This window comes from Lathyrus oleraceus, chromosome 6, assembly GCF_024323335.1.
Source record: "Lathyrus oleraceus cultivar Zhongwan6 chromosome 6, CAAS_Psat_ZW6_1.0, whole genome shotgun sequence".
In the NCBI taxonomy this organism is placed as follows: Eukaryota; Viridiplantae; Streptophyta; class Magnoliopsida; order Fabales; family Fabaceae; genus Lathyrus; species Lathyrus oleraceus.
In genome coordinates, this window is record NC_066584.1 from 239,183,366 (window position 1) to 239,205,337 (window position 21,972).

The 21,972-nt window shown below is 38.8% G+C and overlaps 1 non-coding gene across 1 annotated transcript; it reads right to left on the bottom strand.

Moving 5' to 3' along the window:
* Positions 1 to 20,457: 20,457 nt before the first annotated feature.
* LOC127098911 (small nucleolar RNA R71) lies at positions 20,458 to 20,564 on the bottom strand. Its single transcript, XR_007793595.1, has one exon. It is a non-coding gene; the product is annotated as a small nucleolar RNA R71 (small nucleolar RNA).
* Positions 20,565 to 21,972: the final 1,408 nt, after the last annotated feature.

The following is a 21,972-nucleotide window of genomic DNA, read 5'->3' on the forward strand; positions in this document are numbered from 1 at the left end:
CGTTCCTTGAATCCTTGAATGATCGGTCCCGAGGCACACGTCCAAGGCTAGCCGTTTATTCTGTCTTTCATTTTCAAAACACTTAATATAATCTTGGACAAAAAAGGACTGCTGGAGTTCATCATTCCAGTGGAACCCTTGAACAATCGATTTTGAGACACACCTCTCATTCTTACCGAGCGTTCGTTGTCCATCAAACAAATTTCTTAAATATCTTAATTGAAAAATGATCATTGGAATCTAGCATTCCATTGGAACTCCAAATAATTGGTCCTGAGGCTAACGACACGTTCTCACCAAGCATTCGTCATTGCCCTTAAAAATAATCAACATATCAAACCTATTTTTTCTCACTGCCGCGCGATCGAAAACCCTTTTCACAAATGAAAGATGTTTCATCTCGAGACAATGCAGAACAACGCTTCGTCCACATATGTGTGAGTTGAGATAAGTGACATTTTTCCGTGAATGTTAATATGTAGAAATCCATTCAATATGGTGCAAGCGTCCGCTCCTCAATTTGTTTTGGTTAAGCATTTCTTTTCCGTCGAATGTGACAAAATAACTTTCGCTAAAATCGACCAACAAATAAGCATTTTCTATCAATAACTATATAGCTTTGAATTCCCCATCGCACCTGAGGATACATAGGACCAAGACTCACAATCATGTCAAGCACCCTAATAAAAACTTCTTTGTAGCCCATTTTATTTTCCATTTTCATATCTTATCACTCAAAGAAAACAATTAACATAAGTTAATATTCAATCACAAGTTTAATAAAAGGTTCTCGTTGAGTATAATGAACGTGAGGGATATTAATACCTTCCTCTTGCGTAATCGACTTCTGAACCTGAATTTGGTTGCGACGACTATATCTTTGTCATCTTTAAGGGTTTTATCGATATTTTCCTTTTCCTTCTTGGAATGAATAAAGTTCGGTGGCGAATATGTTATCTCGAGTGTGCAAGTGCTCATGATCATTTTTCGCATCGCGACCATTGGCGACTCTGTTGGGGACTTATGCTCTAAGCAAGAGAGAGTCAAGCCTAATTTAGTTAACCTTGCGATGAATATTGGCTTTACTTATTTGTTTACTTTATCGGTTTCTCTTTTTCATAATATATACTTATTATCATTCGTATATGTGGATCATGAGATGATATCTTGAGTAAAGCTTTACACCCAAGCTTTGGAAAAAGAAGAAAGAATACATAGGTTATAATGGAAGTTGTGTATTGTTAGTCCCCAAGGACCATTCCTTGTATGTTTAACATGAAAACTTCACCTAGAGAAGACCTTTTCATAAATCCCATTATAAGATGGCTAGCATGTCGCATAATGCTGATTCATGAAGGGTCTATGACTCTAGGGACCCCTCTTAGGACCAGTTTCTACTTTGGCGGTTGCATAGTGTTAGTCCCCAAGGATCACTCCTTGTGTGCCTAACACGATGATCCCACCCAAAATAGACATTTTTTCACTCTCGTCATAAAATGGCTAGCCTGTTGTAGGACTTTGATACAATTAATGTCCATGACTTATGGAACTTTATCCGTCAAAATATAAACTATCATGTGAGTGGTTTATAGGTAGAAAGCATAGAACAATTTGTTATAGAGAAACCTTCCTAATAGGGCATTATGAATTACTCATGTTGTCCCAGATACTTACACCCATACATGGAATTTCATCATATCAATACATGGTATCTCATTTCATCTATTTACATAATATTGCATTCCTTTGCATAAGGCTTCATGCATACATTCAAGTTGTCAAAAATAATAATCTGTTTGTTCTCGTCTTCAAATTTGTTGGTCTACCGTCAAGCTGATTCCTCAACCCAAGTACGGAACTATAGCTAACATCAAAAGAAGAATAGTCGATCAAGAGAAACATAGTGAGAGAGTTAGGGAAGACATTGATGAGTTAAAAGGAACTGTGAGCAAGATCATGGAAATGCTACAAGCCTTGACTATCGGGGACGCTTAACCTCAAAGGACTGGCATCGCTGAAAGCCATAATTTTGTTGTTGGCCCAATACCTCCACAGAGGTCGGTTACTTATTGGCCAGAATTTAGATTACCACTAAATTACTTGCCACCCTTTACAAATACTCCAATGGTTGGCCTGTAACACCCTAAATTTCAATGCATACCACCCTAAATTTAAAACATTTATCAGAGTAAAACAATTCAACATGCAATTTAGGTTTCCGCACTATAACATATAATCAACCTGCTCAATCGAAAGATATGTAACACTTGACATTTTAAAAAATAGTAGTAATAACCACATGCCTGAATGTTAACTTTTATTAAATAGCAGCGGAACAGCAACAACAAGCAGTTAACTCAACATATCCAACATCAACATAACATGTCATTATAATAAATTTTAAAAACATAACGAAATACACAACTTTCCAAATCCCTCGGTGTTACACATCAGGCCAGACGCCGACACTAAAAAAACTAAAGACTTCATCTTACACTCACATCTGAGCTCCTATTGTGGATTATCTACATGTTACTCACGTGGAGACAACATTCAAATAGAAGGGGTGAGATATCATAATTATATAAAGGAAAACATGATAATAAGTAAGCATCAAATTATCACATGCACATCACCCATTCCACAACACAATTCCATATAATCCACACAACAACTATTCACACATAATAACAACATAGCAACCATCTAACATAATAACAACAAAATCAACCATCCAACATAATAACAAATGCAACCAATGTATAATGCAATGAGAGTTAACAACTTGACTCAATGCATGTGGTACCAATAGATAAACATTCAAGTTCACCGCTTCGATCCTCACCTCCTAGGATCAAAGTCACCAATTTGTTACCATCACCTATGATAACGTCTCAGTGATTCCATCGCCTCCAAAATCAGCTTCCGGCCCAATCCACACAATGGGATTTGAGGCTCACCAACGACTGGCCATTTGTCCAACAACATGAATGCATGCAACAACAACATCGTGCACAATGACCCACCTCCATAGTCAATGTACACCGCCAATATTGGTCATTATGCATTAGACACGTGTTATACAGCTCAACAACATCAACATACAACATAACAAGCAACTACAATACCTTTAAGGTTATGTCACACAACCACGTAAATATTTCAATGCATACCAGACTGCCACACACACATGGTAATCGGTTACCCATAAACTGGTAACCGGTTACACCCCCTATTTCCAGCCCCTGCGTGGCCTCTATTTCACAGGGTAATCGGTTACCCAAAAATTGGTAACCAGTTACACCCCTCAAATTTTGCCCAGAAACGTGTTTTTAAGTAGTGTAATTGGTCACTCCAATTCTGGTAACCGATTACACTATCGGAGAAGCACTTTTTTGCAACTTTTTCAAAACAAAAATCACCTAAAATTCATCCCAAAACCCCATTTTTCTTAAAAATCATTTATACCATATTTTAACACCAAAATCACTTTTCCAAAGTTCAAAACCTCAACTTATTTACACCGGAAACATTCATAACTCATTTCCGACTCTGACCCGAAACAACATCAATCCCACAACATTGACAACAAACAATCCAATCAATTTTATCATTCTAACAGTAGCAATTCATCATTCCAACATCAGTCACGACATTATCATACACACAATTCAACAATTATCGAATATCACAATGACCCTGAATATAGAGAAGAAAAGCACAAAACCTACATGGCATAATCTACCCACCATCATCATGTTAACCCTTAGATAATCAAAACCCCACCCTTACCTTAGAGTTCTGAGCAATTGATTTTTTGGCCTTCAACAATAGTGAATTCTCCCATGAGCCATAACCCTTCTTCTCCCTTTTTCCGTTTCTTCTCTTTTCTCTCAATTGTTACGTTCTCTGTGTTTCTATCCCACAATCTCTTTTTCTATTTTTATTATAATTCTTATTATTTTATTAACTTATTATATTATCACTAATTTCTTAATAATAATAATAACTCACTTAATTAACCAATTAAATTAATATTCATCTAATATTAATTAACTAACTAAATAATAATTAATATAATTAATTAGTTTTACTCACCACACCACCATTTCTACACTTTTGCTCACACACACCCCAACACCTTGATTTCTATAAATTCTAAGGCAAGTACCCCACACATAGGGTAACACAACACATCAAAACACCAATCAACACAACACAACCACAACCATCACATAATTAAATTATGAAAAATAATTTAAATAAAATCAGGGTGTTACATGGCCCATCTGCAATAACAGTATTTCTAGCTTCAGTAATCAACGAATCTCAACCTATCGTGCATATTGTTGCTCAAGAAGCTTATGGAGATCCTCGCTTTGTGTACCATGTTGCGGGTCCCCCAAGTGAAAGTCAATGAGAAGCCGAAGATATTGAAGAAGTCTGAGAGCAATGCCAAACTCTAGAGAAGAGATTAAGATATGTATAAGGTAATGATGTCTTTGGTGCTACCACAATGGACATGTGCTTAGTTTTAGACTTGGTTATGCCTGCCAAATTTAAAACTCCAGAATTTGAAAAGTACAAGGACAACTTGGGTGGAGCTTTAATTAAATGGTATATGAGACTTGAAAAGAGTCGTATATGAAGTTGGCAAGACTTGGTTGACGCTTTCTTGAAGCAGTATAAGTACAATCTAGACATGGAACCAAATCGTCGTCAACTGTAGAATATGTCTCAAAAGGAGAAAGAGTCTTTCAAAGAATATGCCTAGCGATGGAGAGAGTTGGCTGCCTAGGTGGAGCCACCATTGGCAGAGAAAGAACTGACTGGATTGTTCATGGATACTCTACAACCTTTCTTTTAGGAAAATATGATAGGAAATGTATCATTAGGTTTTGCTGACCTAATAACTATAAGAGAAAGACTATAGGAGGGTATCAAAAATGACAAAATTGCTAACACCACTGAATCCTCTGGTGGGGCAAGAAAGTCCTCTCGGAACTTCCAAAAGAAGAAGGGGGCGAAAGTAATGTTGTTTAAAATGAAATAAGGAGACCTAGTTGCATGCAAAAATACTATGATCAACCATATGTAGTTGTAGTTGCTCTTGTGGTTAATGCTCCACAAGCTCAGGCTCCTCAAAAACAAAATGTTGGTTAGAATCAGACTCGTAATGCCAGGAACAAGACTCATTTTACCCGATTCCCATGTCATATACTCAACTATATTCTCACTTAGTCTATAGAGGTTTGGTTACAACTAGGTATCTACCTCCTCCTCCTATAAATCCTCCTTTAGTTTGGTTTAAGCCAAACTCCCACTATGAGTTCCATAAGGGAGTTGCAGATCGTGACCTAGAAGGTTGCTTTTCACTAAAGTCTAGAGTACAAGACTTGGTTAGAGGAAATATTTTATCTTTCAAGGATGTTGGTTCAGACGTCAACAACAATCCTTTGCCAGGACAAGGTGAGTGAAGATCAGGTCAGAGCATGACAGGTCACCTCCTAAAGCTAGTTGATCAGACATGAAAGCTCATCCTCGATGTTGATTAGTCATTAGGCCATGTTTTCTTTCCATTTACAATTCCCTTGTTTATATTGTGTTATTTTCTTTCAAACCTGTTTATTTTTTAAATTAATATTAATGAAATGAGCATTGCATATTTTGAAGCAATCTCTTCATATTCATATTTGCACATATTTATGCTTTCCTTTTTCAAAATTGCAAAAATATATCAAGGTTTCTCCCATTCATCTTTCTTTATCAAACTTTTTCTTAAGCAAATATCGAATGAATGATGACGACAACGTAATGCCCAAGTTATTGAATGTTATGCTTTCAAATAAAACTTTGCTGACAATGTAAGGCTTTGTTTCAATTCCCAAACACTAGAGAAATAAGGAGGTTAATCCATAGTCAACCCCTTTAAGCCTAGCAGTTGGTGTTTCTTTCTGTACAAAAAAAAACATGTAATCTTTACTTGAGGCATGTCATACGGTGAACTGGACTTTTTTGTGTTTTGCTTTTTATCGCAATGTCGCGGTTAGCAAGAGTCGCCACCGACTTTTCTTTTATCCAATAAGGAAAGGTGGAAAATAACAGGAAAAACCTTAATTTAGATTTTGGGTTCGGGAGGTACATTATACAAAGGGAAGGTGTTAGCACCCTTTGTATCCATGGTTATCCATGGGCTCTTAATTGCTCGATCACTTATATTATTTTTGTCTAAAAAAAAGTGTTTGTGAATTGTTTAGAAAAATTGTTTTGAAAAGAGAATTTAACTTTGTAATGATTCTTGTATGAATGTATACAAAGTGATTATCTCGTTTAGTTTTGAATATTGTTTAGAAAATATAACTCGGTAATGATTCTAGTATGAATGTATACCAAGTGGTGATTTTCTGAAGGTATTTTGAAAGGTGTGAGGTGTGAAAAAATGTTTTAGGTTGTGAGCCAGCAATTAAGAGTTATACCGACCCAAGGTCTTTATGAGTATTTCCTATCCTTATGAGGGTAAAACTGTCCTTATTATTGAGAAATAAGTAGTTTTATCCTTTGGATGTAAAAGGGTCATCGTAGGGTCATCGATTGGTCATTGAAGGCAACAGTTATGAGGATACCTTAGCATTCGAAGGGACTATCATCATTTAACCGTAGGCAACATCGGAGGGTCATCGAGGGACAAAGTTGTATATTCGAAGGCAACATCCGAGGGACTATAATTTATTTTATGATGATTTAACCGAAGGGTCTTTGCTAAGGGTATCCCCACGTTCGCGGGACATGACCGTAATATCGTAATCGTAAGGCAACAAAGAGAGGTCCAAGATCACTTATTCAAAGGCAAAGTTTTACAATTAATTATATAATTAGGATGAAACTCCACATTAAAATTATTAAAAATAATATATTAAAAAATTAATACATTAGAAATTAATACATTAAAAAATTAATTTAGGGTGAAACTCCACAAGGGTATCCCACAAATAAAGTGGAATACCTAGCCAATAACCTTTTCCTGGGATATGTGAACCTTTACGAAACTCAAAAAAAGAAACATGTTAGAACACCAAATCAGGGTGCAATCGAAGATTACACCGGAGAAATATCACAACAATAAATAGGATAGGATGAATAATGCATGGCTATGATAAAAACATAAAAAAAAACAGACTAGAAGAATCAGGTACTGTCTCGTTCGCCTCTGCCTCGCCTAGCGAAGGCCACGGATTTTGAATTTGAAAACAGCCCCATGTTAGGAACTTTGAATTTTATGGCATTTTATCACAGGAATAACATGGTCAAACATTCAGGGTATTCAGGCATATTTAAATTCCCATACGAAAGCAAATTATATATCAACATTTAATCATGATGCATTATATATGTAGATATGGCCAATTGAAAGTATAAACAATAGAGATACGCAAACCTGTTTGCCAATTCAAGGTTGAAGGGATTGACCACTTGTAGTATCGGAATAAGTTAGGCAGCGGGAATTGGACGGCGATGGCTTCGGTGCAGATGGGCTGCCTTCAGGGTTTCTTTACTCTGAATTCTCCGGGTAGGCAGGGTTCCTATGCCAAAGTTTCTATCCGTCCTTCTCTGTTCTCTCTCTTTCTTTTTCCTCAAGGTTTTGTTCCAAGGAAACCTCAGAGTGTTTTGCTTCTCTTCCTTCTTTCTCCAGTGAATCTCCCAGTGTAAACTCCAAGTCTCACTCCCCTACTGAAACTTCAGTATTTATAGACTAATTTCGTGGGTAATGGGCTTGGAATGAGGGAGACCCAAGTCCAAAATAATTTGTTATATTTTATTTATTTATTTATTTTAATTATTTAATTAATTAATTAATTAATTAATTAAAAAAAAAATTCTCTTTTTTTTTTCTTTTTTTTTTTTTTTTTTTCGTTTTTTTTTCGTTTTTTTTTTTTTTTTTTTTTTTTTTTTTTTTAGGAAAAATGATGGGTAATTTTTGGGGTATGACAGCTGCCCCTGTTCAATATTCTTGAACCGAGAGAGTTAGGATGGCGTGTATGCCATTCGTGGTCTGGAGGTGGAAGATTATTGAACACTAGAATGCCCCAAAAATTTGCACTTGAGAATCGACAGTTGGTCTTGATGGAGATGGGCTTAAAGATGCCATCCGGGAGGTTTGATGACGAAAGCTTCAGATCGCGCCGTATATTAGGCCAATTTGAAGACATGGGTGCCACACTGGGTCGTACGTTAGACCGTATAATGAGTCATCCATTAGGCTGCCGACTTCGCTGGGGAGTCGGAGTGTGTCATATGCTGTTGGGGATAAAGGATCAGAATGGACCATACGCTAGATCGTATCTGAGTTGCAGAATGAGCCGTACGTTAGGCTGAATCTGATGACGAAAGGGGTAGTCGTACGTTAGACTACACTTCAGAAATGTACCGTATGTTAGGTAGGATCTGATGATGAAAGGGGTAGTCGTACGTTAGACTACACTTCAGAAATGTACCGTATGTTAGGTAGCATCTGAGGGGATGGACATCCGAACGGGTCGTACGTTAGACCGTCGCAGAATGAGTCGTCTGTTAGGCCGCATCTGATGATGAAAGCGGTAGTCGTACGCCAGACTACACTTCAGAAATGTACCGTACGTTAGGTAGCATCTGAGGGTTGTAAGATCCAAACGGGTCGTACGTTAGACCGCGTTGGGGTTGTTGAAGTTCAGAATGGATCGTACGTTAGATCGTATCCGAGTTGTAGAATGAGCCGTCCGTTAGGCTGCATCTGAAAAAGAAAGTAGTCGTACGCTAGACTACACCCCTGAATGTACCGTACGCTAGGCAGCATCTGAGGATTTGAAGGTCCAAATGGGTCGTACGTTAGACCGCATTGGAGTTGCTGAAGAAGTCATATGTTGGGCTGAATCAGAATGAACCGTACGTTAGGCTGTATCTGATAACCTGTATATGTTGTACTTGCAATAAATGTCTGGGATGGGCTTAGAGATGCCATCGTTAGGAGGATATCGAAGTGTTGTCAGAATGAATGTTCCCATGAACTGTATTTGAAATATGTATCTGAATCTTGAATGTGATTGATAAAGGTGTCTGTCTGAATGAACCTTCTACTTTGACTATATCAGGAGGATAATTAACCTGCAAAGAAAAGTTAGCTTCATGCTATGTCATGATGTATGAGATGTTTCGTGTTATGCTAAAATAAATGCGAATGTTGTATGCATGCGTATGCTGTGAAATGATGTAATGAATGAGTTATGCGTATGAGAAGTTCTGCTTGGGGACTCTACTGGGGAAAATAAATCCCCATCTACTGATTGGAGATATTTGTAACGATGACCCTTTCTCGGCAGGGGGTTCTTGATTCTGTCTGATGGTAGAAATATTCCACAGATCTTGGCTGAGGATGGATGAGATGATCAATCTGTCTGATGATGCCGACCTCTGTTGGGGAGTAACTGGCTGTGCCGGGGAATACTGCTAATTTCTTCTGAGGAATAACAGACTTGCTGGGGGAATAGAATTGGTAGCGGATTCATTGGAAGCATGGTTAGACCTTCTCCTCGATCCTGAAGTCGGGTAGTAATTGCTATTGCTATTCTACGCATATATTTTGGTAAACATTTATCATATTCAAATGCACATATTAATTCAAATTAAATCAATGGACATTTACGCAACCAAAACAGAAAAGTAAAAACAAAAGCATCTTTTTTTTGAAAGAGGGTTGTATTGATTTTGAAAGGAGGCCTATAAACAGGCAATTTGTGTACAAGGAGACAGAAATCCTAGTAAGAGGAAATTGTCGAAAACAAAGAGAAAGCTATGTGGAAGAAGTCCTATTGATTTTAAGCCTACTACTGTCATTATGTCTTCGAGCATCTCATCCCTTGCTGTCGGATAGAAGTGATTGGCTTGGTCAGTCCCTCGAACTTGGATGAAAGTTGACTGAGAACGGGACATAGTCATACGCTTTAATCCCTAATTTTTGCCTGGACCGCCTTTTCAGGTTTTCAGTCCACCAGGATACCCTTTTTTGCCCAAGCCGCCTTTTCAGGTTTTCGACTTGCCGGGTGTACATTTTTTTTTATATATCCCTAATTTTTGCCCGAACCCTTTTGGTTCGCCGGGATGCCCTTACTTTTGCCTAGATACGTCGATCTAGCGGGTCTCTTTTATGCGTAGTATTTTTTAACTATGTCCGCGTTCACGGGATGTGGGAAGTCTTCACCATCCATAGTAGCGAGTATCATGGCTCCACCAGAGAATACCTTCTTAACCACAAATGGCCCTTCGTATGTGGGAGTCCATTTGCCTCTGGGATCACCTTGTGGTAGAATGATACGCTTGATCACCAAGTCGCCAAGTTGGTACACCTGTCTCTTAACTCTTTTGTTAAATGCCTGGGTCATGCATTTCTGATATATCTGCCCATGACAAACAGCCGCAAGTCTCTTCTCATCAATCAGATTTATCTGATCGAGTCGAGTCTGAATCCATTCATCTTCATCTAAGCCCGCCTCTTTCATGATTCTTAGAGAGGGAATCTGAACTTCCACTAGTAAGATGGCTTCCATTCCATAGACTAAAGAGAACGGAGTTGCCCCTGTCGTAGTGCGCACTGAAGTGCGATAACCGTAAAGAGTAAAGGGTAACATCTCATGCCAGTCTTTGTATGTTACTGTCATTTCTTGCATGACCTTCTTGATATTGTTAGCAGTCCCCACGGCGCCGTTCATCTTTGGCCGGTACGGAGAAGAGTTATGGTGTTTTATTTTGAACTGCGTGCAGAGTTCAGTAATCATCTTGTTGTTCAAATTAGTACCATTGTCAGTGATAACTCTTTCAGGAGACAGCAGGTTTCTCAAATAGGTATTTGATAGAATCCATCTTAGAAGTCAATAAGGTGGTATGATTCAACATATACTGTCTTAGTCGGCGAGCAGCCCAGGCCAAAGCACAGCAAGCTTTCTCGGGCTGTGAGTATCTTGTTTCACAGTCGGTACCTTTTGCTAAGGCAGTATATGGCATGCTCTTTTCGACCAGACTCGTCATGTTGCCCCAACACACCTCATTGAATTTTCTAACACGGTCAAATACGTAATTAAAGGTCTTCCTTCAACTGGTGGCATCGGAACTGGAGGTTCTTGGCGATATTTCCTGATTTTGTCATAAGCTTCTTGGCATTCATCATTCCATACCATCTCTTGATTTTGTCTCAGTAATTTGAAGATGGGTTTGCAGGTAGCAGTCAAGTGTGGAATGAATCGGGCAATGTAATTCGAGTGCCCCAAGAAACCTCTGACTTCTTTCTTGTTTATTTCAGTACCCAGATTTACAATTTCAATTGATTCCTCATGCGGCTGTATAGTCTTTTCTTCTTGCAGTAGTCGGGCAAGTTCTCCAGGGACTTCACAATCTTCCTCGCTTCCATCCTCGGCTTGGTAGATCGGATTTTCAAAGTCATAATGAACAGTAGCAGAGTCATTACCAACAGGATCCAGAGTGGATATGGATCGGCAAATTGTTACGTGAGTGTGTGCAAGAAACATAGCTTGTTTGAAAAATGACAGGAAAGATAAAGAGCGCAATATTTGAATGCAAAAAGTCCATTGATCTATTGAATATGAATATGCTTATGAAAATGACAAACCCCTAACAAATTAGCCATTGTGCCTCGGGCATAGACACAATGCTTTAAGAAGTTTGATTGTAAAAGAAAATTAAAATTTGCAATTCTAGAATAAACAATAACAATTACTCCTGACTAAAGGAAATCGGGATAATGTCTTCAGTCTTCCAATTGTTGAGTCCGTCACCAATTGTTGGGAAAATCCAGCTATCCAAGTCGCAATCACTATCAGCATCTTCCATAGCATTAATCTGATTTTTGACTATCTTTCCAGAGTTAAACCCCAGGCCAGCTTTATCAGACTTGTACGGTACATTGATCAGTTGACCCCAACCAGCACGATCACCATTTTCAATCGCGGCTTGAGCATCTTTCAGAGAGATCATGACAGGGGGAGCACGAACAACCTTGGGCACAAGGGGAGTTGGCTTAAGGACAGGACTGGGTGGAGGAACCACTTCAAATGACTGAGAAGGAGTCTCAAAGAATTCACCATCCATCTCGACGTATTTGAAGGCTTGCACACTACTGACAATATACTCTTCTTCTCCACATACAGTGACAACCATGCCTGCTATTGGATACTTCAGCTTTTGATGAAGCGACGAAGCTACCGCACCTGCCCCATGGATCCAAGGGCGCCCCAACAAGCAGGAGTAGGCGGGACGAATGTCCATCACGTGAAAGGTAGTGTTGAAGACTTGAGGTCCTATCTTGATAGGGAGAACCACTTCACCATAGACAACACTCTTCGCACCATCGTAAGCACGCACCACAACATCACTAGGTTTCAGTTCAATGCCTTTGTAGTCAAATTTATCGAGTACAGCTTTCGGGAGCACATTCAAGGAAGAGCCGTTGTCGATCAACACGTGAGCCAGGGTGATCCCCTCACACTCGATGGAGATATGCAGAGCTTTATTGTGATTCTTTCCTGCTGGCGTCAGGTCAGCATCGGAAAAGCCTAGGCCATTGTCAACAGTCAAATTAGCAACATAATGTTCGAATTGATCGACGGATGTTTCTTGAGGCACATGAGCGGTCTTCAAGAATTTCATCAATGCATTGGCATGGGATTCAGAGGATAATAACAAGGACAACATTGAGATTTTAGACGGAGTATGCCCCAATTGTTCCACTACATCAAAATCGCTCTTACGGATGATTTTCAGCATCTCTTCCATTTCCTGTTTGGCAACATCTTCAGAAGTAACTTCGACCGATGTCTCTGACTGAGGAGGATTGACTGGTCTTTTTCCTCGAATTTCGGGAGCGGGAGGTGAGATTTCTGGGGAGTAGATCCTTCCACTTCGAGTAACTTTACTAGTCCCCACAATATCATTAGGATTAGCAGAACTACCAACTGCTTTATGCCATGGATGTAAACGTCGCCTCCATAGTTCCACGGAATAGCTTTGCTGGAGGAATATGGCACGGGGCCAGGTGCGGTAATAATCAGGGGAGCCACTTTGGGCTCAGCGGTAATCTTCACAGGCACTCTAGTAGCGGTAATCTTCACTGGAGCTTTGGACCTAGCAATCACAGATACCTCTTCAATAGAGTTGTCCACCTTAGGAACCCTTTCAAATAGAATTGTACGATCATCCATCAGCCGTTGAATGCCGTTCTTCAACTTCAAACAATCATTGGGTCGGAGTACACAGAGATCGCAATCTTCAGCACAACCTGGAAATAAACCAGCTTGCAATAAATTCTTCTTAACGATCAGGAGAGGAGATGCTAAATCAGCAACGTCAGTAACGTGAGAATTGTCGTCCACAACATTAACATTCTGGTCATGATTAGGCATAGGTGCTGTGATGACATTGGGGGTCGCCGGAGGATCAAATTCAATTTCTCCAGCGTCGATCATATCCTGAATCTTGTTCTTCAACAACCAGCAATCATTCGTATCATGCCCGGGGCTATCGGAGTGATAGGCACACCTGGCGTTGGGATTATAACGAGGAGAAGTAGTGTTGGGATTTGCAGGAGGGCCTCTGAGGGTAATCAAATTGGCCTTTAACATACTCTGCAGTGCTTGGGTTAAAGTCATATTGATCTTGGTAAACTGTCTTCTCGACCTGTCTTGTCTGTGTTGGAAGTTCTGAGATGGCGGTGCGGCAATTGTAACTGCCCCAACAGTATGGTCACGATTCTTCTTGTTATGCTTCCTCTCACTGTACACAGCATTTGATTCATTCTTTCCCTGATAGGACTTTTTGGTGCTTGCAGAAGTAGCTGCCTGTATCTTTCCACTTCGAATGCCGCTTTCAACCCGTTCACCTGTCAAGATAAGTTCAGTGAAACCTGACGAGGAACTTCCCAGTAGATGGCTGTAGAATGGGCCAGTCAGTGTACCCATGAACATGTCCACTAACTCTCGATCAGTCATAGGGGGTTTGACTCTGCCAGCCAAATCTCTCCACTTTTGAGCATATTCTTTGAAACTTTCTTTAGAGCCCATAGTCATATTTTGTAGCTGTAGCCGAGTAGGCGCTAACTCAGAATTATACTGGTAGTGCTTGTAGAAAGCTGTTGCTAAATCAGTCCATGTGCGGATGTTAGAGCTCTCAAGCTGATAATACCACTCTAACTGTGTGCCAGACAGACTCTCTTGGAAGAAATGGATCCACAGTTTCTTATCAGTAGTGTGCGGCTGAATCTTTCTCACATAAGCCCTTAGATGCATCTGAGGACAAGAGGCACCATCATACTTAGTGAAAATGGGAACCTTGAATTTGCGGGGAATGACCACATCAGAGACCAGACCCAAGTTTTCGAAATCCAGACCGGGCACTTTCTGCCCCTCCATAGCTAGCATACGTTCTTCCAGCAACTTGTACTTATCATCCTTCGGAGAGTACTGTTCATGTTCATAATCTTCATCGTCGTCCTCAGAATTGACGAGATTAGGATTCTCATCTTCCGAATCATTCTCGGTCTCTTCTTCTGAATCCTTCGGAATTCTAATCTTGACTCCTGTAACCTGTCCCTTAAGCCTTCTCCCCGGGTTGATGTAACCCACAGGTTTCTGGTCCTTCTTCTTCTCCATCAAAAGAGCTTTCAGTTCTTCCTGCCCCTTAGATAAGCTCAGCATCATTTCCTGGAATTGAGCATTCTGGGCCTGGAGATCTTTGACAGTTTGTTCGAGAGCCATTGTTCAATCTGTTGAATCTGCTGGAATCTGCTGGAATCTGTTTGATAGGAAAATCGTGAGAACACTGATCCTTTAGAATACCTGTTATGCGATGCAATGCAATGTATGAAATGTTTTCAAGGACTTTCGGGATTTAACTTTGCATAAACTAACAAAAAGAGCTTTTTTTCTTTTTTCTTTTGTTTTTGTTTTTTTTTGTTTTTTTTTAGCAGAGTTAAATCCCTAAATCCTTGAAATGGTTAGTACAATGCCATGATGTTATGATGTTATGTTGTTAGATAAATAACAAGCACAAGCAAGTCACACAACAATCATTCCTAGGTTTTAAGGCTTGCGTGAGTTCCATAGGTAAATACCCTCCCCACTGAAGTTTGGTTGGTTCAACCTGTCTTAGAATAGTAACCGGGTTCTAGAAGGATCTCAAATCATTGACCTTTCCTTAAGTCCACTTCAGTGCAACACCAAGTGGTTGACCGAAGCTTCCCTAAAGTCCAATCTCAAAGAGTGTAGTATCGAGTCTCAACCAACTCCAGTCGGAACCGAAGCCAGTTATCTCACTACTTTCTAATGGCCAGGATGAGTCAATTAGGGTTCTAAAGGTCTGGTTAATGCTTTTATGACACCACGCGAATGCCAAATATTTCCTCAACTAACATGAGGAACATCAGGACATCCAAAGTGCCACATTAACCGTAGCCATCATTTTGACCATTCCAGTATACGCCGGACAGTCGCGATGATCTCTTGCTACTTACCTAAGGTACACTAGATCCGGGTGTAGGATCTTTCACTCAAGCATAACATACCCAAGCAATCCCTTAAAAATAAATCAGACAAATTGAATAAGTGATCTTGTTTTTAAGGTAACCTCTCTTTTAAATATTTAGGCTCCCCAGCAGAGTCGCCAGTTCTGTCATACGGTGAACTGGACTTTTTTGTGGTTTTTATCGCAATGTCGCGGTTAGCAAGAGTCGCCACCGACTTTTCTTTTATCCAATAAGGAAAGGTGGAAAAGAACAGGAAAAACCTTAATTTAGATTTTGGGTTCGGGAGGTACATTATACAAAGGGAAGGTGTTAGCACCCTTTGTATCCATGGTTATCCATGGGCTCTTAATTGCTCGATCACTTATATTATTTTTGTCTAAAAAAAAGTTTGTGAATTGTTTAGAAAATTGTTTTGAAAAGAGAATTTAACTTTGTAATGATTCTTGTATGAATGTATACAAAGTGATTATCTCGTTTAGTTTTGAAAATTGTTTAGAAAAATATAACTCGGTAATGATTCTAGTATGAATGTATACCAAGTGGTGATTTTCTGAAGGTATTTTGAAAGGTGTGAGTGTGTGAAAAAATGTTTTAGGTTGTGAGCCAGCAATTAAGAGTTATACCGACCCAAGGTCTTTATGAGTATTTCCTATCCTTATGAGGGTAAAACTGTCCTTATTATTGAGAAATAAGTAGTTTTATCCTTTGGATGTAAAAGGGTCATCGTAGGGTCATCGATTGGTCATTGAAGGCAACAGTTATGAGGATACCTTAGCATTCGAAGGGACTATCATCATTTAACCGTAGGCAACATCGGAGGGTCATCGAGGGACAAAGTTGTATATTCGAAGGCAACATCCGAGGGACTATAATTTATTTTATGATGATTTAACCGAAGGGTCTTTGCTAAGGGTATCCCCACGTTCGCGGGACATGACCGTAATATCGTAATCGTAAGGCAACAAAGAGAGGTCCAAGATCACTTATTCAAAGGCAAAGTTTTACAATTAATTATATAATTAGGATGAAACTCCACATTAAAATTATTAAAAATAATATATTAAAAAATTAATACATTAGAAATTAATACATAAAAAATTAATTTAGGGTGAAACTCCACAAGGGTATCCCACAAATAAAGTGGAATACCTAGCCAATAACCTTTTCCTGGGATATGTGAACCTTTACGAAACTCAAAAAAAGAAACATGTCAGAACACCAAATCAGGGTGCAATCGAAGATTACACCGGAGAAATATCACAACAATAAATAGGATAGGATGAATAATGCATGGCTATGATAAAAACATAAAAAAAACAGACTAGAAGAATCAGGTACTGTCTCGTTCGCCTCTGCCTCGCCTAGCGAAGGCCACGGATTTTGAATTTGAAAACAACCCCATGTTAGGAACTTTGAATTTTATGGCATTTTATCACAGGAATAACATGGTCAAACATTCAGGGTATTCAGGCATATTTAAATTCCCATACGAAAGCAAATTATATATCAACATTTAATCATGATGCATTATATATGTAGATATGGCCAATTGAAAGTATAAACAATAGAGATACGCAAACCTGTTTGCCAATTCAAGGTTGAAGGGATTGACCACTTGTAGTATCGGAATAAGTTAGGCAGCGGGAATTGGACGACGATGGCTTCGGTGCAGATGGGCTGCCTTCAGGGTTTCTTTACTCTGAATTCTCCGGGTAGGCAGGGTTCCTATGCCAAAGTTTCTATCCGTCCTTCTCTGTTCTCTCTCTTTCTTTTTCCTCAAGGTTTTGTTTCAAGGAAACCTCAAAGTGTTTTGCTTCTCTTCCTTCTTTCTCCAGTGAATCTCCCAGTGTAAACTCCAAGTCTCACTCCCCCTACTGAAACTTCAGTATTTATAGACTAATTTCGTGGGTAATGGGCTTGGACTGAGGGAGACCCAAGTCCAAAATAATTTGTTATATTTTATTTATTTATTTATTTTAATTATTTAATTAATTAATTAATTAAAAAAAAATTCTCTTTTTTTTTTCTTTTTTTTTTTTTCTTTTTTTTTTTTTTCGTTTTTTTTTGTTTTTTTTTTATTTTTTTTTTTTTTTTTTTTTTTATTTTTTTTATTTTTTTTTTTTTTTTTTTTTTTTTTTTTTTTTTTTTTTAGGAAAAATGATGGGTAATTTTTGGGGTATGACAAGGCATGATAGTTCTCAGTTAATTCGGATGTGCATTCAAGTTCAAGAGAACTGTTTTATACACTTTTTAATAAAAATTTCAAGCACGAGCTTTCCTTCGCACACGTTAAAAAAGTGTCAAAGAAGCCATGAAAGGACAATGGTCGTTCTCATCAATCAAGGAAGTCACTATCTTTCTAAATCAAAAATAGAAACTGCGCTAAGTCAAAACCTAAAAAGGTGAATTAGGCAAAGATTAGGGCACCCCAGTGAACTGAAAACATCAAAGAAGCAGTCCAGACAAAAATTAGGGATAACAAAAATCATCAATCAAAAGAGGTTAATAAAAATCTCTGCAAAGACAAAATGAGTTGACCATCATATAAAAAAAAGTGGTCACCAAAGTTATAAAACAAAATCTTATGACTATCAAAAAGGAATAAGTGATTGTCATCTCAGAAATCCCCTTGGCTTTTGAGCCATTGATCACACTAAAATTTAAGTATTTTCGACTCCGATTTCACATGCATTCTAGCTGTTTTATTATCATTTTATTGTGTTATTGGTATGTTTTCCTTTGTTTTCAGGTTTTCACTTTAATCGGAGCCCCGATCGAGAAAAGGAGCGAAAAAGAGCAAAAAAACCCTAAAATTCAGCATTTTGCTCTTATGGCCTACCCAATGGCGGGCGCCACAGACCAAGCCATGACGTGTCAAATTCAACTTCCATCAACTCCCACGTTTTCCCACTACTTCCACTAAGGCGCCCCATATTGTGCTTGTGGCGGGCGCCATGGCCTTGTGGCGGGCGCCACAAGAGGAAAAACGGTTCCCTCCTATTTTCAAGTTGAAGGGCATCCAAGTCATTTCCATCTTTTTACTTGCCTATAAATAGAAACGCAAATTCACTTTTACAATCATCCAAACTTAGAGCAGAGGCAAACTCAGAAGCAACTTTGTTTCACTTAGGCATATATTCAGTATTTTATAGTGGTAATCGCTTCGCATTGGAGTGTTACCACAATCGTGTAATCAAGTCTGTGATAGAGTCTGTAATCGAGTTTGGATCACTTTGGAAGGAAGTTAATCCTGCCGCCATTTTCTTTTCCGCATTGCAATTTACTCAGCCCTCCGATTGGAGCAGGTTTTTATTACTCGCCTTTACTTTATTTATTTCCCGCACTCGCTTTTATTTTATTTATTTCCCGCACTCGCTTTTACTTTATTTATTTCTCGCACTCGCTTTTACTTTATTTATTTCTCGCACTCGCTTTACTTTATTTATTTCCTCGCACTCGCTTTACTTTTATTTATTTCCTCGCACTCGCACTACTTTTATTTATTTTCCGCACTCGCACTACTTTTATTTATTTTAATGCACTTTTACTTTATCATGTCTAGCTAAAATTATAAGGTTAGAATGTAAGGATCATAATTGAACCGATAATCCGTACAATTGTTCGTAGAAACACTTAAGGGCTATTTTAACTTTCAAATTAAGTTTTCCCGCACTTCAATTCCGTTGGGTAAGATCGAAAGCCGTCCAACGTCTTTTTAAACTTAATTGTTTTTAACTATTTCAAAAACAGTGAAAGCGCTTTGTTAAGTTCATTAGGAGATTTTAACATTAGGAAGAAAAGAGATTTTAAAACTATTTTCGGACGCGTTTATAAGTTTAGAGTCTGGTTCGTAAGAATCTCTTTTGGTTAAGAAATCCAGGTTATAATACTTTTCAACTTAGTCAAGATACTATATTTCTTAAAAATAGGTTTACTACTCTAACGCAATGCGCGCCTTTTTATAAGTGACAATAAGAGGGTTTGATTAGGGAGTACAACTCGGTTCTGAATACGCGAAAGCGACAGTTCCTGCTAAATTAGTTCTTTTCAAAGTAGGAAACACTGCCCATAAGTAGCTCTACTAGCAAGTACTTGGATTATTAATTAATTACGTGAATTACATTCAATCCTGTCTTTATTAATTAATCTTTATTCAACACTTTACTTTTCATTGCACACTACAAAAACACCTATTTTTGATTGCCTTTGATAAACACCATAACAATAGATAACGATAGATTGACACTTGGTCTCTGTGGATTCGACAATCTTTTATATTACTCTGACGCGTTCGTACACTTGCGAAAAACACGCATCAAGTTTTTGGCGCCGTTGCCGGGGACCAATTTCGTCAAATTTCATTTTCCTGTTGTTATATCGTTTAGACTTAGGCTATTTCCCGCCTGTCAATGCGAAGGACTCGCAGCACCGGAAGTTTAAGCTTAGTATACCCTCTGGCGGAACTTGAACGTTACGCTCGCGCACGTTTATTCTTTCATAGAATTAAGAGAGTTATGGCCGAAGATCAAAACCAAAGACCTCTTAAAGATTTCGCTCAACCATCTAACGAAGAACCTAGTTCTAGTATAGTAAACCCAACCATCCCAACTAATAATTTTGAACTTAAACCATCCCTGTTGCAACTAGTGCAACAGAGACAATTCGCGGGTCTCGCTACCGAGAACCCTAACCATCATTTAAAAATATTTCTTCAATTAGCAGACACTTTTAAAACCAATGGAGCTTCTCCTGAGGCAATACGTTTAAGATTATTCCCTTTTTCCCTCAGAGATAAAGCCCTATCATGGTTAGATTCCCTTCCACCCAATTCCATTACGACTTGGGATAACCTTAGGAGAGTTTTTCTTGCTAGATATTTTCCCCCGAGTAAGACCGCCGTTCTTCGAAACCATATAACTAGATTTACCAAAAACCAAGGAGAATCGTTGTTCGAAGCTTGGGAGAGATATAAAGAGTTGTTACGAGCATGCCCACATCATGGTTTAGAAAATTGGTTAATCATTCAAACCTTCTATAATGGACTTCATTACAACACAAAGATGACCATCGACGCTGCCGCAGGTGGTGCTCTAATGAACAAACCTTATCCTGAAGCTAGTGCCCTCATCGAAGATATGGCTCAAAACCATCAATCATGGGGAGTCGAACGAGCGACAGTTGAGAAGAAGGAAGCCCAAGGAGGAGTGCATGAACTAAGCTCTATAGACATGATGCAAGCTAAAATGGACGCATTAGCCCTCAAGGTCGAGCATATGTGCATAAACCCGAATACTGTAGCCGCAGTTTCGTCGGATTGTGAGATATGTGGAACCAAAGGACACCAATCTGCAGAATGCAGTCTATTAAACGAAACCCACTCTGAGCAAGTGAACTACACCCAAGGGAATCCATATTCGAATACCTATAACCCTGGATGGAGGAATCACCCGAACTTCTCCTATAAAAACAATAACCCTATTCAAAATAATACACCTCCGAGACCTAGTTATCAAGCCCCTAGATCAAATCAACCTATGCAACCTGTGCCACCAAAACCGAGCCTTGAGAAAATTATGGAAAATTTTATCACCACTCAAACCCAACAAAACAAGGAGTTCATGAACCAAAAAATTCATGTTAACGAATTGATTACTCAGTTAGGAACCAAGGTTGACCAAATAGTTACTCATACCAAAATGCTTGAAACCCAGATCTCTCAGGTAGCTTTAAACCAAGCCCCTCAGACTACACCTGGAGGATAATTCCCTGGACAACCTCAACAAAATCCGAGAGGACAAGCCAATGCCATTACCCTACGAAGTGGGAACGCTTATGATGAGCCACCAAACCCTAGATTGAATGAACCCGAAACTTCTAAGGAATATACCAAACCCCCGGACGAAGTAAAGGAACCAGAGGAATCTGAAAACCAGGAAGGGCGAGAAAAAGGAGAAGAACCTAAAGATAAAACTTACGTACCACCCCCGCCATATAAACCACCTATACCATATCCACAAAGACTCAAACAAACCCAGATCAATAAACAGTATCAAAAATTTATTAAAGTTATAGAAAAACTTCATGTAGAAATCCCTTTCACAAAAGCCATCACCCAAATACCTTCTTATGCAAAGTTTCTTAAAGACATCCTTACCAACAAACGTAGACTTGACGATCCGAAGCCTTTGGAATGTAATGTTATTTCCGAGGACAAATTGGCAAAGAAAGATAAAGATCCTAGAAATTTCTCCATTCCTTGCCTTTTGGGTAATCATGTCATCGAAAAAGCTTTTCTAGACTTAGGAGCTAGTGTGAGTTTAATGCCTCTAGCAGTTTATGAGAGATTAAACTTAGGAGAATTACAACCCACTAAGATGTCACTTCAGTTAGCCGATAGATCTGTTAAATATTCG